At 46.8% G+C, this 7,500-nt stretch overlaps 20 non-coding genes and 5 pseudogenes across 20 annotated transcripts in view; all 25 read right to left on the bottom strand.

Moving 5' to 3' along the window:
* Positions 1 to 30, bottom strand: part of LOC138541742 (5S ribosomal RNA) — a 119-nt gene extending 89 nt beyond the window's left edge. Inside the window, exon 1 of the ribosomal RNA XR_011289741.1 lies at positions 1 to 30. This exon is cut by the window's left edge and continues 89 nt beyond it. This is a non-coding gene — a ribosomal RNA (5S ribosomal RNA).
* Positions 31 to 493: 463 nt separating this feature from the next.
* On the bottom strand, positions 494 to 602 carry LOC138546426 (5S ribosomal RNA; annotated as a pseudogene).
* A 106-nt stretch (positions 603 to 708) lies between these two features.
* Positions 709 to 827, bottom strand: LOC138549438 (5S ribosomal RNA). The gene has a single exon (XR_011293221.1). It is a non-coding gene; the product is annotated as a 5S ribosomal RNA (ribosomal RNA).
* Positions 828 to 933: 106 nt separating this feature from the next.
* Positions 934 to 1,052, bottom strand: LOC138539919 (5S ribosomal RNA). The gene has a single exon (XR_011287979.1). It is a non-coding gene; the product is annotated as a 5S ribosomal RNA (ribosomal RNA).
* Positions 1,053 to 1,158: 106 nt separating this feature from the next.
* Positions 1,159 to 1,277, bottom strand: LOC138538700 (5S ribosomal RNA). Its single transcript, XR_011286789.1, has one exon. It is a non-coding gene; the product is annotated as a 5S ribosomal RNA (ribosomal RNA).
* A 463-nt stretch (positions 1,278 to 1,740) lies between these two features.
* On the bottom strand, positions 1,741 to 1,849 carry LOC138546425 (5S ribosomal RNA; annotated as a pseudogene).
* A 106-nt stretch (positions 1,850 to 1,955) lies between these two features.
* LOC138539134 (5S ribosomal RNA) lies at positions 1,956 to 2,074 on the bottom strand. The gene has a single exon (XR_011287211.1). It is a non-coding gene; the product is annotated as a 5S ribosomal RNA (ribosomal RNA).
* Positions 2,075 to 2,180: 106 nt separating this feature from the next.
* LOC138550258 (5S ribosomal RNA) lies at positions 2,181 to 2,299 on the bottom strand. Its single transcript, XR_011294015.1, has one exon. It is a non-coding gene; the product is annotated as a 5S ribosomal RNA (ribosomal RNA).
* A 106-nt stretch (positions 2,300 to 2,405) lies between these two features.
* Positions 2,406 to 2,524, bottom strand: LOC138539918 (5S ribosomal RNA). The gene has a single exon (XR_011287978.1). It is a non-coding gene; the product is annotated as a 5S ribosomal RNA (ribosomal RNA).
* Positions 2,525 to 2,630: 106 nt separating this feature from the next.
* On the bottom strand, positions 2,631 to 2,749 carry LOC138539917 (5S ribosomal RNA). The gene has a single exon (XR_011287977.1). It is a non-coding gene; the product is annotated as a 5S ribosomal RNA (ribosomal RNA).
* Positions 2,750 to 2,855: 106 nt separating this feature from the next.
* On the bottom strand, positions 2,856 to 2,974 carry LOC138539915 (5S ribosomal RNA). Its single transcript, XR_011287975.1, has one exon. It is a non-coding gene; the product is annotated as a 5S ribosomal RNA (ribosomal RNA).
* Positions 2,975 to 3,080: 106 nt separating this feature from the next.
* On the bottom strand, positions 3,081 to 3,199 carry LOC138541754 (5S ribosomal RNA). Its single transcript, XR_011289753.1, has one exon. It is a non-coding gene; the product is annotated as a 5S ribosomal RNA (ribosomal RNA).
* Positions 3,200 to 3,663: 464 nt separating this feature from the next.
* LOC138545861 (5S ribosomal RNA) lies at positions 3,664 to 3,775 on the bottom strand (annotated as a pseudogene).
* Positions 3,776 to 3,880: 105 nt separating this feature from the next.
* Positions 3,881 to 3,999, bottom strand: LOC138549508 (5S ribosomal RNA). Its single transcript, XR_011293290.1, has one exon. It is a non-coding gene; the product is annotated as a 5S ribosomal RNA (ribosomal RNA).
* Positions 4,000 to 4,105: 106 nt separating this feature from the next.
* Positions 4,106 to 4,224, bottom strand: LOC138537595 (5S ribosomal RNA). Its single transcript, XR_011285726.1, has one exon. It is a non-coding gene; the product is annotated as a 5S ribosomal RNA (ribosomal RNA).
* Positions 4,225 to 4,330: 106 nt separating this feature from the next.
* LOC138540638 (5S ribosomal RNA) lies at positions 4,331 to 4,449 on the bottom strand. Its single transcript, XR_011288679.1, has one exon. It is a non-coding gene; the product is annotated as a 5S ribosomal RNA (ribosomal RNA).
* Positions 4,450 to 4,912: 463 nt separating this feature from the next.
* LOC138546424 (5S ribosomal RNA) lies at positions 4,913 to 5,021 on the bottom strand (annotated as a pseudogene).
* Positions 5,022 to 5,127: 106 nt separating this feature from the next.
* LOC138551268 (5S ribosomal RNA) lies at positions 5,128 to 5,246 on the bottom strand. Its single transcript, XR_011294994.1, has one exon. It is a non-coding gene; the product is annotated as a 5S ribosomal RNA (ribosomal RNA).
* Positions 5,247 to 5,352: 106 nt separating this feature from the next.
* LOC138537222 (5S ribosomal RNA) lies at positions 5,353 to 5,471 on the bottom strand. Its single transcript, XR_011285364.1, has one exon. It is a non-coding gene; the product is annotated as a 5S ribosomal RNA (ribosomal RNA).
* A 106-nt stretch (positions 5,472 to 5,577) lies between these two features.
* On the bottom strand, positions 5,578 to 5,696 carry LOC138539914 (5S ribosomal RNA). Its single transcript, XR_011287974.1, has one exon. It is a non-coding gene; the product is annotated as a 5S ribosomal RNA (ribosomal RNA).
* A 106-nt stretch (positions 5,697 to 5,802) lies between these two features.
* On the bottom strand, positions 5,803 to 5,921 carry LOC138538699 (5S ribosomal RNA). The gene has a single exon (XR_011286788.1). It is a non-coding gene; the product is annotated as a 5S ribosomal RNA (ribosomal RNA).
* A 464-nt stretch (positions 5,922 to 6,385) lies between these two features.
* LOC138543532 (5S ribosomal RNA) lies at positions 6,386 to 6,494 on the bottom strand (annotated as a pseudogene).
* Positions 6,495 to 6,599: 105 nt separating this feature from the next.
* Positions 6,600 to 6,718, bottom strand: LOC138549497 (5S ribosomal RNA). The gene has a single exon (XR_011293279.1). It is a non-coding gene; the product is annotated as a 5S ribosomal RNA (ribosomal RNA).
* A 106-nt stretch (positions 6,719 to 6,824) lies between these two features.
* LOC138541847 (5S ribosomal RNA) lies at positions 6,825 to 6,943 on the bottom strand. The gene has a single exon (XR_011289843.1). It is a non-coding gene; the product is annotated as a 5S ribosomal RNA (ribosomal RNA).
* A 106-nt stretch (positions 6,944 to 7,049) lies between these two features.
* On the bottom strand, positions 7,050 to 7,168 carry LOC138537524 (5S ribosomal RNA). The gene has a single exon (XR_011285657.1). It is a non-coding gene; the product is annotated as a 5S ribosomal RNA (ribosomal RNA).
* Between the last annotated feature and the right edge of the window lie 332 nt (positions 7,169 to 7,500).

Below are 7,500 nucleotides of genomic sequence, written 5' to 3'. Positions count from 1 at the left end.
AGGTGCATTCAGTGTGGTGTGGCCGTAGGCTCTAGGAATGCTAAGAATATTACTCTTATGCATTTGCATTTAGTAAGCTAAGCCATGCAGCCACTTGCAACATGATACCACGCTCATCGCTCGATCAGGCTCGATCAGGCGAGATATATAAGACTGGTGGGCCCATTCAGGACTCCTATGTCTGGTAGGATAACTTTAATTCATCCATCCTGTGTCTGTTGCAGGGAGGTGGAGAGAACAATCAACACAATAATGGTTTTCTTTCATGCCTCTTGAAGGACTCAATATTCTCTGTACTGCATTACATGTGAAAGTCGATTTATTACCCTTGAACACACTACCTGTATGCTAATTCTATGTAAAAAGGTAGCTCCAGCCCTCATGATGTTGTCCAACATTTCCGCTATAAAACGGGATACAATTATTTTGGAAACATACCAAATTTGAAAAATAATTGAGAAGTTGCGCAATTACTAATCATGGAGCACAAAAAAGCCTACAGCACCTGGTATTCCCAGGCAGTCTCCCATCCAGGTACTAACTAGGCCTGACCCTGCTTAGCTTCCGAGATCGGGCACATTCAGTGTGGTGTGGCCGTAGGCTCTGGGCCTAGTGAGTTTTGTACTTTTAAGCATCTAGTCGGCTAGACCTTGCAGTTTTGAAAGGCAATTGTGAAATGGCTCACTTCCTGAACTTGGAGCACAAAAAAGCCTACAGCACCTGGTATTCCCAGGTGGTCTCCCATCCAGGTACTAACTAGGTCCGACACTGCTTAGCTTCCGAGATCAGACGAGATCGGGCGCATTCAGTGTGGTGTGGCCGTAGGCTCTGGTTCTTGTGAGTTTTGTACTTTTAAGCATCTAGTCGGCTAGACCTTGCAGTTTTGAAAGGCAATTGAGAAATGGCTCACTTCCTGAACTTGGAGTACAAAAAAGCCTACAGCACCTGGTATTCCCAGGCGGTCTTCCATCCAGGTACTAACTAGGCCCGACACTGCTTAGCTTCTGAGATCAGACGAGATCAGGCACATTCAGTGTGGTGTGGCCGTAGGCTCTGGGCCTAGTGAGTTTTGTACTTTTAAGCATCTAGTCGGCTAGACCTTGCAGTTTTAAAAGGCAATTGAGAAAGGGCTCACTTCCTGAACTTGGAGCACAAAAAAGCCTACAGCACCTGGTATTCCCAGGCGGTCTCCCATCCAGGTACTAACTAGGCCTGACACTGCTTAACTTCCGAGATCAGTCGAGATCGGGTGCATTCAGTGTGGTGTGGCCGTAGGCTCTAGGAATGCTAAGAATATTACTCTTATGCATTTGCATTTAGTAAGCTAAGCCATGCAGCCACTTGCAACATGATACCACGCTCATCGCTCGATCAGGCTCGATCAGGCGAGATATATAAGACTGGTGGGCCCATTCAGGACTCCTATGTCTGGTAGGATAACTTTAATTCATCCATCCTGTGTCTGTTGCAGGGAGGTGGAGAGAACAATCAACACAATAATGGTTTTCTTTCATGCCTCTTGAAGGACTCAATATTCTCTGTACTGCATTACATGTGAAAGTCGATTTATTACCCATGAACACACTACCTGTATGCTAATTCTATGTAAAAAGGTAGCTCCAGCCCTCATGATGTTGTCCAACATTTCCGCTATAAAACGGGATACAATTATTTTGGAAACATACCAAATTTGAAAAATAATTGAGAAGTTGCGCAATTACTAATCATGGAGCACAAAAAAGCCTACAGCACCTGGTATTCCCAGGCAGTCTCCCATCCAGGTACTAACTAGGCCTGACCCTGCTTAGCTTCCGAGATCGGGCACATTCAGTGTGGTGTGGCCGTAGGCTCTGGGCCTAGTGAGTTTTGTACTTTTAAGCATCTAGTCGGCTAGACCTTGCAGTTTTGAAATGCAATTGTGAAATGGCTCACTTCCTGAACTTGGAGCACAAAAAAGCCTACAGCACCTGGTATTCCCAGGTGGTCTCCCATCCAGGTACTAACTAGGCCTGACACTGCTTAGCTTCCGAGATCAGACGAGATCGGGCGCAATCAGTGTGGTGTGGCCGTAGGCTCTGGGCCTAGTGAGTTTTGTACTTTTAAGCATCTAGTCAGCTAGACCTTGCAGTTTTGAAAGGCAATTGAGAAATGGCTCACTTCCTGAACTTGGAGCACAAAAAAGCCTACAGCACCTGGTATTCCCAGGCGGTCTCCCATCCAGGTACTAACGAGGCCCGACACTGCTTAGCTTCCGAGATCAGACGAGATCGGGCGCATTCAGTGTGGTGTGGCCGTAGGCTCTGGTTCTTGTGAGTTTTGTACTTTTAAGCATCTAGTCGGCTAGACCTTGCAGTTTTGAAAGGCAATTGAGAAATGGCTCACTTCCTGAACTTGGAGTACAAAAAAGCCTACAGCACCTGGTATTCCCAGGCGGTCTTCCATCCAGGTACTAACTAGGCCCGACACTGCTTAGCTTCTGAGATCAGACGAGATCAGGCACATTCAGTGTGGTGTGGCCGTAGGCTCTGGGCCTAGTGAGTTTTGTACTTTTAAGCATCTAGTCGGCTAGACCTTGCAGTTTTAAAAGGCAATTGAGAAAGGGCTCACTTCCTGAACTTGGAGCACAAAAAAGCCTACAGCACCTGGTATTCCCAGGCGGTCTTCCATCCAGGTACTAACTAGGCCCGACACTGCTTAGCTTCTGAGATCAGACGAGATCAGGCACATTCAGTGTGGTGTGGCCGTAGGCTCTGGGCCTAGTGAGTTTTGTACTTTTAAGCATCTAGTCGGCTAGACCTTGCAGTTTTAAAAGGCAATTGAGAAATGGCTCACTTCCTGAACTTGGAGTACAAAAAAGCCTACAGCACCTGGTATTCCCAGGCGGTCTTCCATCCAGGTACTAACTAGGCCCGACACTGCTTAGCTTCTGAGATCAGACGAGATCAGGCACATTCAGTGTGGTGTGGCCGTAGGCTCTGGGCCTAGTGAGTTTTGTACTTTTAAGCATCTAGTCGGCTAGACCTTGCAGTTTTAAAAGGCAATTGAGAAAGGGCTCACTTCCTGAACTTGGAGCACAAAAAAGCCTACAGCACCTGGTATTCCCAGGCAGTCTCCCATCCAGGTACTAACTAGGCCTGACACTGCTTAACTTCCGAGATCAGTCGAGATCGGGTGCATTCAGTGTGGTGTGGCCGTAGGCTCTAGGAATGCTAAGAATATTACTCTTATGCATTTGCATTTAGTAAGCTAAGCCATGCAGCCACTTGCAACATGATACCACGCTCATCGCTCGATCAGGCTCGATCAGGCGAGATATATAAGACTGGTGGGCCCATTCAGGACTCCTATGTCTGGTAGGATAACTTTAATTCATCCATCCTGTGTCTGTTGCAGGGAGGTGGAGAGAACAATCAACACAATAATGGTTTTCTTTCATGCCTCTTGAAGGACTCAATATTCTCTGTACTGCATTACATGTGAAAGTTGATTTATTACCCATGAACACACTACCTGTATGCTAATTCTATGTAAAAAGGTAGCTCCAGCCCTCATGATGTTGTCCAACATTTCCGCTATAAAACGGGATACAATTATTTTGGAAACATACCAAATTTGAAAAATAATTGAGAAGTTGCGCAATTACTAATCATGGAGCACAAAAAAAGCCTACAGCACCTGGTATTCCCAGGCAGTCTCCCATCCAGGTACTAACTAGGCCCGACCCTGCTTAGCTTCCGAGATCGGGCGCATTATTCAGTGTGGTGTGGCCGTAGGCTCTGGGCCTAGTGAGTTTGTACTTTTAAGCATCTAGTCGGCTAGACCTTGCAGTTTTGAAAGGCAATTGTGAAATGGCTCACTTCCTGAACTTGGAGCACAAAAAAGCCTACAGCACCTGGTATTCCCAGGTGGTCTCCCATCCAGGTACTAACTAGGCCCGACACTGCTTAGCTTCCGAGATCAGACGAGATCGGGCGCATTCAGTGTGGTGTGGCCGTAGGCTCTGGGCCTAGTGAGTTTTGTACTTTTAAGCATCTAGTCGGCTAGACCTTGCAGTTTTGAAAGGCAATTGAGAAATGGCTCACTTCCTGAACTTGGAGTACAAAAAAGCCTACAGCACCTGGTATTCCCAGGCGGTCTCCCATCCAGGTACTAACTAGGCCCAACACTGCTTAGCTTCTGAGATCAGACGAGATCAGGCGCATTCAGTGTGGTGTGGCCGTAGGCTCTGGGCCTAGTGAGTGTTGTACTTTTAAGCATCTAGTCGGCTAGACCTTGCAGTTTTAAAAGGCAATTGAGAAAGGGCTCACTTCCTGAACTTGGAGCACAAAAAAGCCTACAGCACCTGGTATTCCCAGGCGGTCTCCCATCCAGGTAGTAACTAGGCCTGACACTGCTTAACTTCCGAGATCAGACGAGATCGGGTGCATTCAGTGTGGTGTGGCCGTAGGCTCTAGGAATGCTAAGAATATTACTCTTATGCATTTGCATTTAGTAAGCTAAGCCATGCAGCCACTTGCAACATGATACCACGCTCATCGCTCGATCAGGCTCGATCAGGCGAGATATATAAGACTGGTGGGCCCATTCAGGACTCCTATGTCTGGTAGGATAACTTTAATTCATCCATCCTGTGTCTGTTGCAGGGAGGTGGAGAGAACAATCAACACAATAATGGTTTTCTTTCATGCCTCTTGAAGGACTCAATATTCTCTGTACTGCATTACATGTGAAAGTCGATTTATTACCCATGAACACACTACCTGTATGCTAATTCTATGTAAAAAGGTAGCTCCAGCCCTCATGATGTTGTCCAACATTTCCGCTATAAAACGGGATACAATTATTTTGGAAACATACCAAATTTGAAAAATAATTGAGAAGTTGCGCAATTACTAATCATGGAGCACAAAAAAGCCTACAGCACCTGGTATTCCCAGGCAGTCTCCCATCCAGGTACTAACTAGGCCTGACCCTGCTTAGCTTCCGAGATCGGGCACATTCAGTGTGGTGTGGCCGTAGGCTCTGGGCCTAGTGAGTTTTGTACTTTTAAGCATCTAGTCGGCTAGACCTTGCAGTTTTGAAAGGCAATTGTGAAATGGCTCACTTCCTGAACTTGGAGCACAAAAAAGCCTACAGCACCTGGTATTCCCAGGTGGTCTCCCATCCAGGTACTAACTAGGCCCGACACTACTTAGCTTCCGAGATCAGACGAGATCGGGCGCAATCAGTGTGGTGTGGCCGTAGGCTCTGGGCCTAGTGAGTTTTGTACTTTTAAGCATCTAGTCAGCTAGACCTTGCAGTTTTGAAAGGCAATTGAGAAATGGCTCACTTCCTGAACTTGGAGCACAAAAAAGCCTACAGCACCTGGTATTCCCAGGCGGTCTCCCATCCAGGTACTAACGAGGCCCGACACTGCTTAGCTTCCGAGATCAGACGAGATCGGGCGCATTCAGTGTGGTGTGGCCATAGGCTCTGGTCCTTGTGAGTTTTGTACTTTTAAGCATCTAGTCGGCTAGACCTTGCAGTTTTGAAAGGCAATTGAGAAATGGCTCACTTCCTGAACTTGGAGTACAAAAAAGCCTACAGCACCTGGTATTCCCAGGCGGTCTTCCATCCAGGTACTAACTAGGCCCGACACTGCTTAGCTTCTGAGATCAGACGAGATCAGGCACATTCAGTGTGGTGTGGCCGTAGGCTCTGGGCATAGTGAGTTTTGTACTTTTAAGCATCTAGTCGGCTAGACCTTGCAGTTTTAAAAGGCAATTGAGAAAGGGCTCACTTCCTGAACTTGGAGCACAAAAAAGCCTACAGCACCTGGTATTCCCAGGCGGTCTCCCATCCAGGTACTAACTAGGCCTGACACTGCTTAACTTCCGAGATCAGTCGAGATCGGGTGCATTCAGTGTGGTGTGGCCGTAGGCTCTAGGAATGCTAAGAATATTACTCTTATGCATTTGCATTTAGTAAGCTAAGCCATGCAGCCACTTGCAACATGATACCACGCTCATCGCTCGATCAGGCTCGATCAGGCGAGATATATAAGACTGGTGGGCCCATTCAGGACTCCTATGTCTGGTAGGATAACTTTAATTCATCCATCCTGTGTCTGTTGCAGGGAGGTGGAGAGAACAATCAACACAATAATGGTTTTCTTTCATGCCTCTTGAAGGACTCAATATTCTCTGTACTGCATTACATGTGAAAGTTGATTTATTACCCATGAACACACTACCTGTATGCTAATTCTATGTAAAAAGGTAGCTCCAGCCCTCATGATGTTGTCCAACATTTCCGCTATAAAACGGGATACAATTATTTTGGAAACATACCAAATTTGAAAAATAATTGAGAAGTTGCGCAATTACTAATCATGGAGCACAAAAAAAGCCTACAGCACCTGGTATTCCCAGGCAGTCTCCCATCCAGGTACTAACTAGGCCCGACCCTGCTTAGCTTCCGAGATCGGGCGCATTCAGTGTGGTGTGGCCGTAGGCTCTGGGCCTAGTGAGTTTGTACTTTTAAGCATCTAGTCGGCTAGACCTTGCAGTTTTGAAAGGCAATTGTGAAATGGCTCACTTCCTGAACTTGGAGCACAAAAAAGCCTACAGCACCTGGTATTCCCAGGTGGTCTCCCATCCAGGTACTAACTAGGCCCGACACTGCTTAGCTTCCGAGATCAGACGAGATCGGGCGCATTCAGTGTGGTGTGGCCGTAGGCTCTGGGCCTAGTGAGTTTTGTACTTTTAAGCATCTAGTCGGCTAGACCTTGCAGTTTTGAAAGGCAATTGAGAAATGGCTCACTTCCTGAACTTGGAGTACAAAAAAGCCTACAGCACCTGGTATTCCCAGGCGGTCTCCCATCCAGGTACTAACTAGGCCCGACACTGCTTAGCTTCTGAGATCAGACGAGATCAGGCGCATTCAGTGTGGTGTGGCCGTAGGCTCTGGGCCTAGTGAGTGTTGTACTTTTAAGCATCTAGTCGGCTAGACCTTGCAGTTTTAAAAGGCAATTGAGAAAGGGCTCACTTCCTGAACTTGGAGCACAAAAAAGCCTACAGCACCTGGTATTCCCAGGCAGTCTCCCATCCAGGTACTAACTAGGCCTGACACTGCTTAACTTCCGAGATCAGACGAGATCGGGTGCATTCAGTGTGGTGTGGCCGTAGGCTCTAGGAATGCTAAGAATATTACTCTTATGCATTTGCATTTAGTAAGCTAAGCCATGCAGCCACTTGCAACATGATACCACGCTCATCGCTCGATCAGGCTCGATCAGGCGAGATATATAAGACTGGTGGGCCCATTCAGGACTCCTATGTCTGGTAGGATAACTTTAATTCATCCATCCTGTGTCTGTTGCAGGGAGGTGGAGAGAACAATCAACACAATAATGGTTTTCTTTCATGCCTCTTGAAGGACTCAATATTCTCTGTACTGCATTACATGTGAAAGTCGATTTATTACCCATGAACACACTACCTGTATGCTAATTCTATGTAA

The sequence above is a fragment of the Ambystoma mexicanum genome, unplaced genomic scaffold (assembly GCF_040938575.1).
Source record: "Ambystoma mexicanum isolate Mex_15411 unplaced genomic scaffold, UKY_AmexF1_1 Mex_scaf10, whole genome shotgun sequence".
Classification (NCBI taxonomy): domain Eukaryota; kingdom Metazoa; phylum Chordata; class Amphibia; order Caudata; family Ambystomatidae; genus Ambystoma; species Ambystoma mexicanum.
The sequence above is the reverse complement of the archived record's forward strand: the minus strand, read 5'-3'. Positions and strand labels throughout refer to the sequence as shown.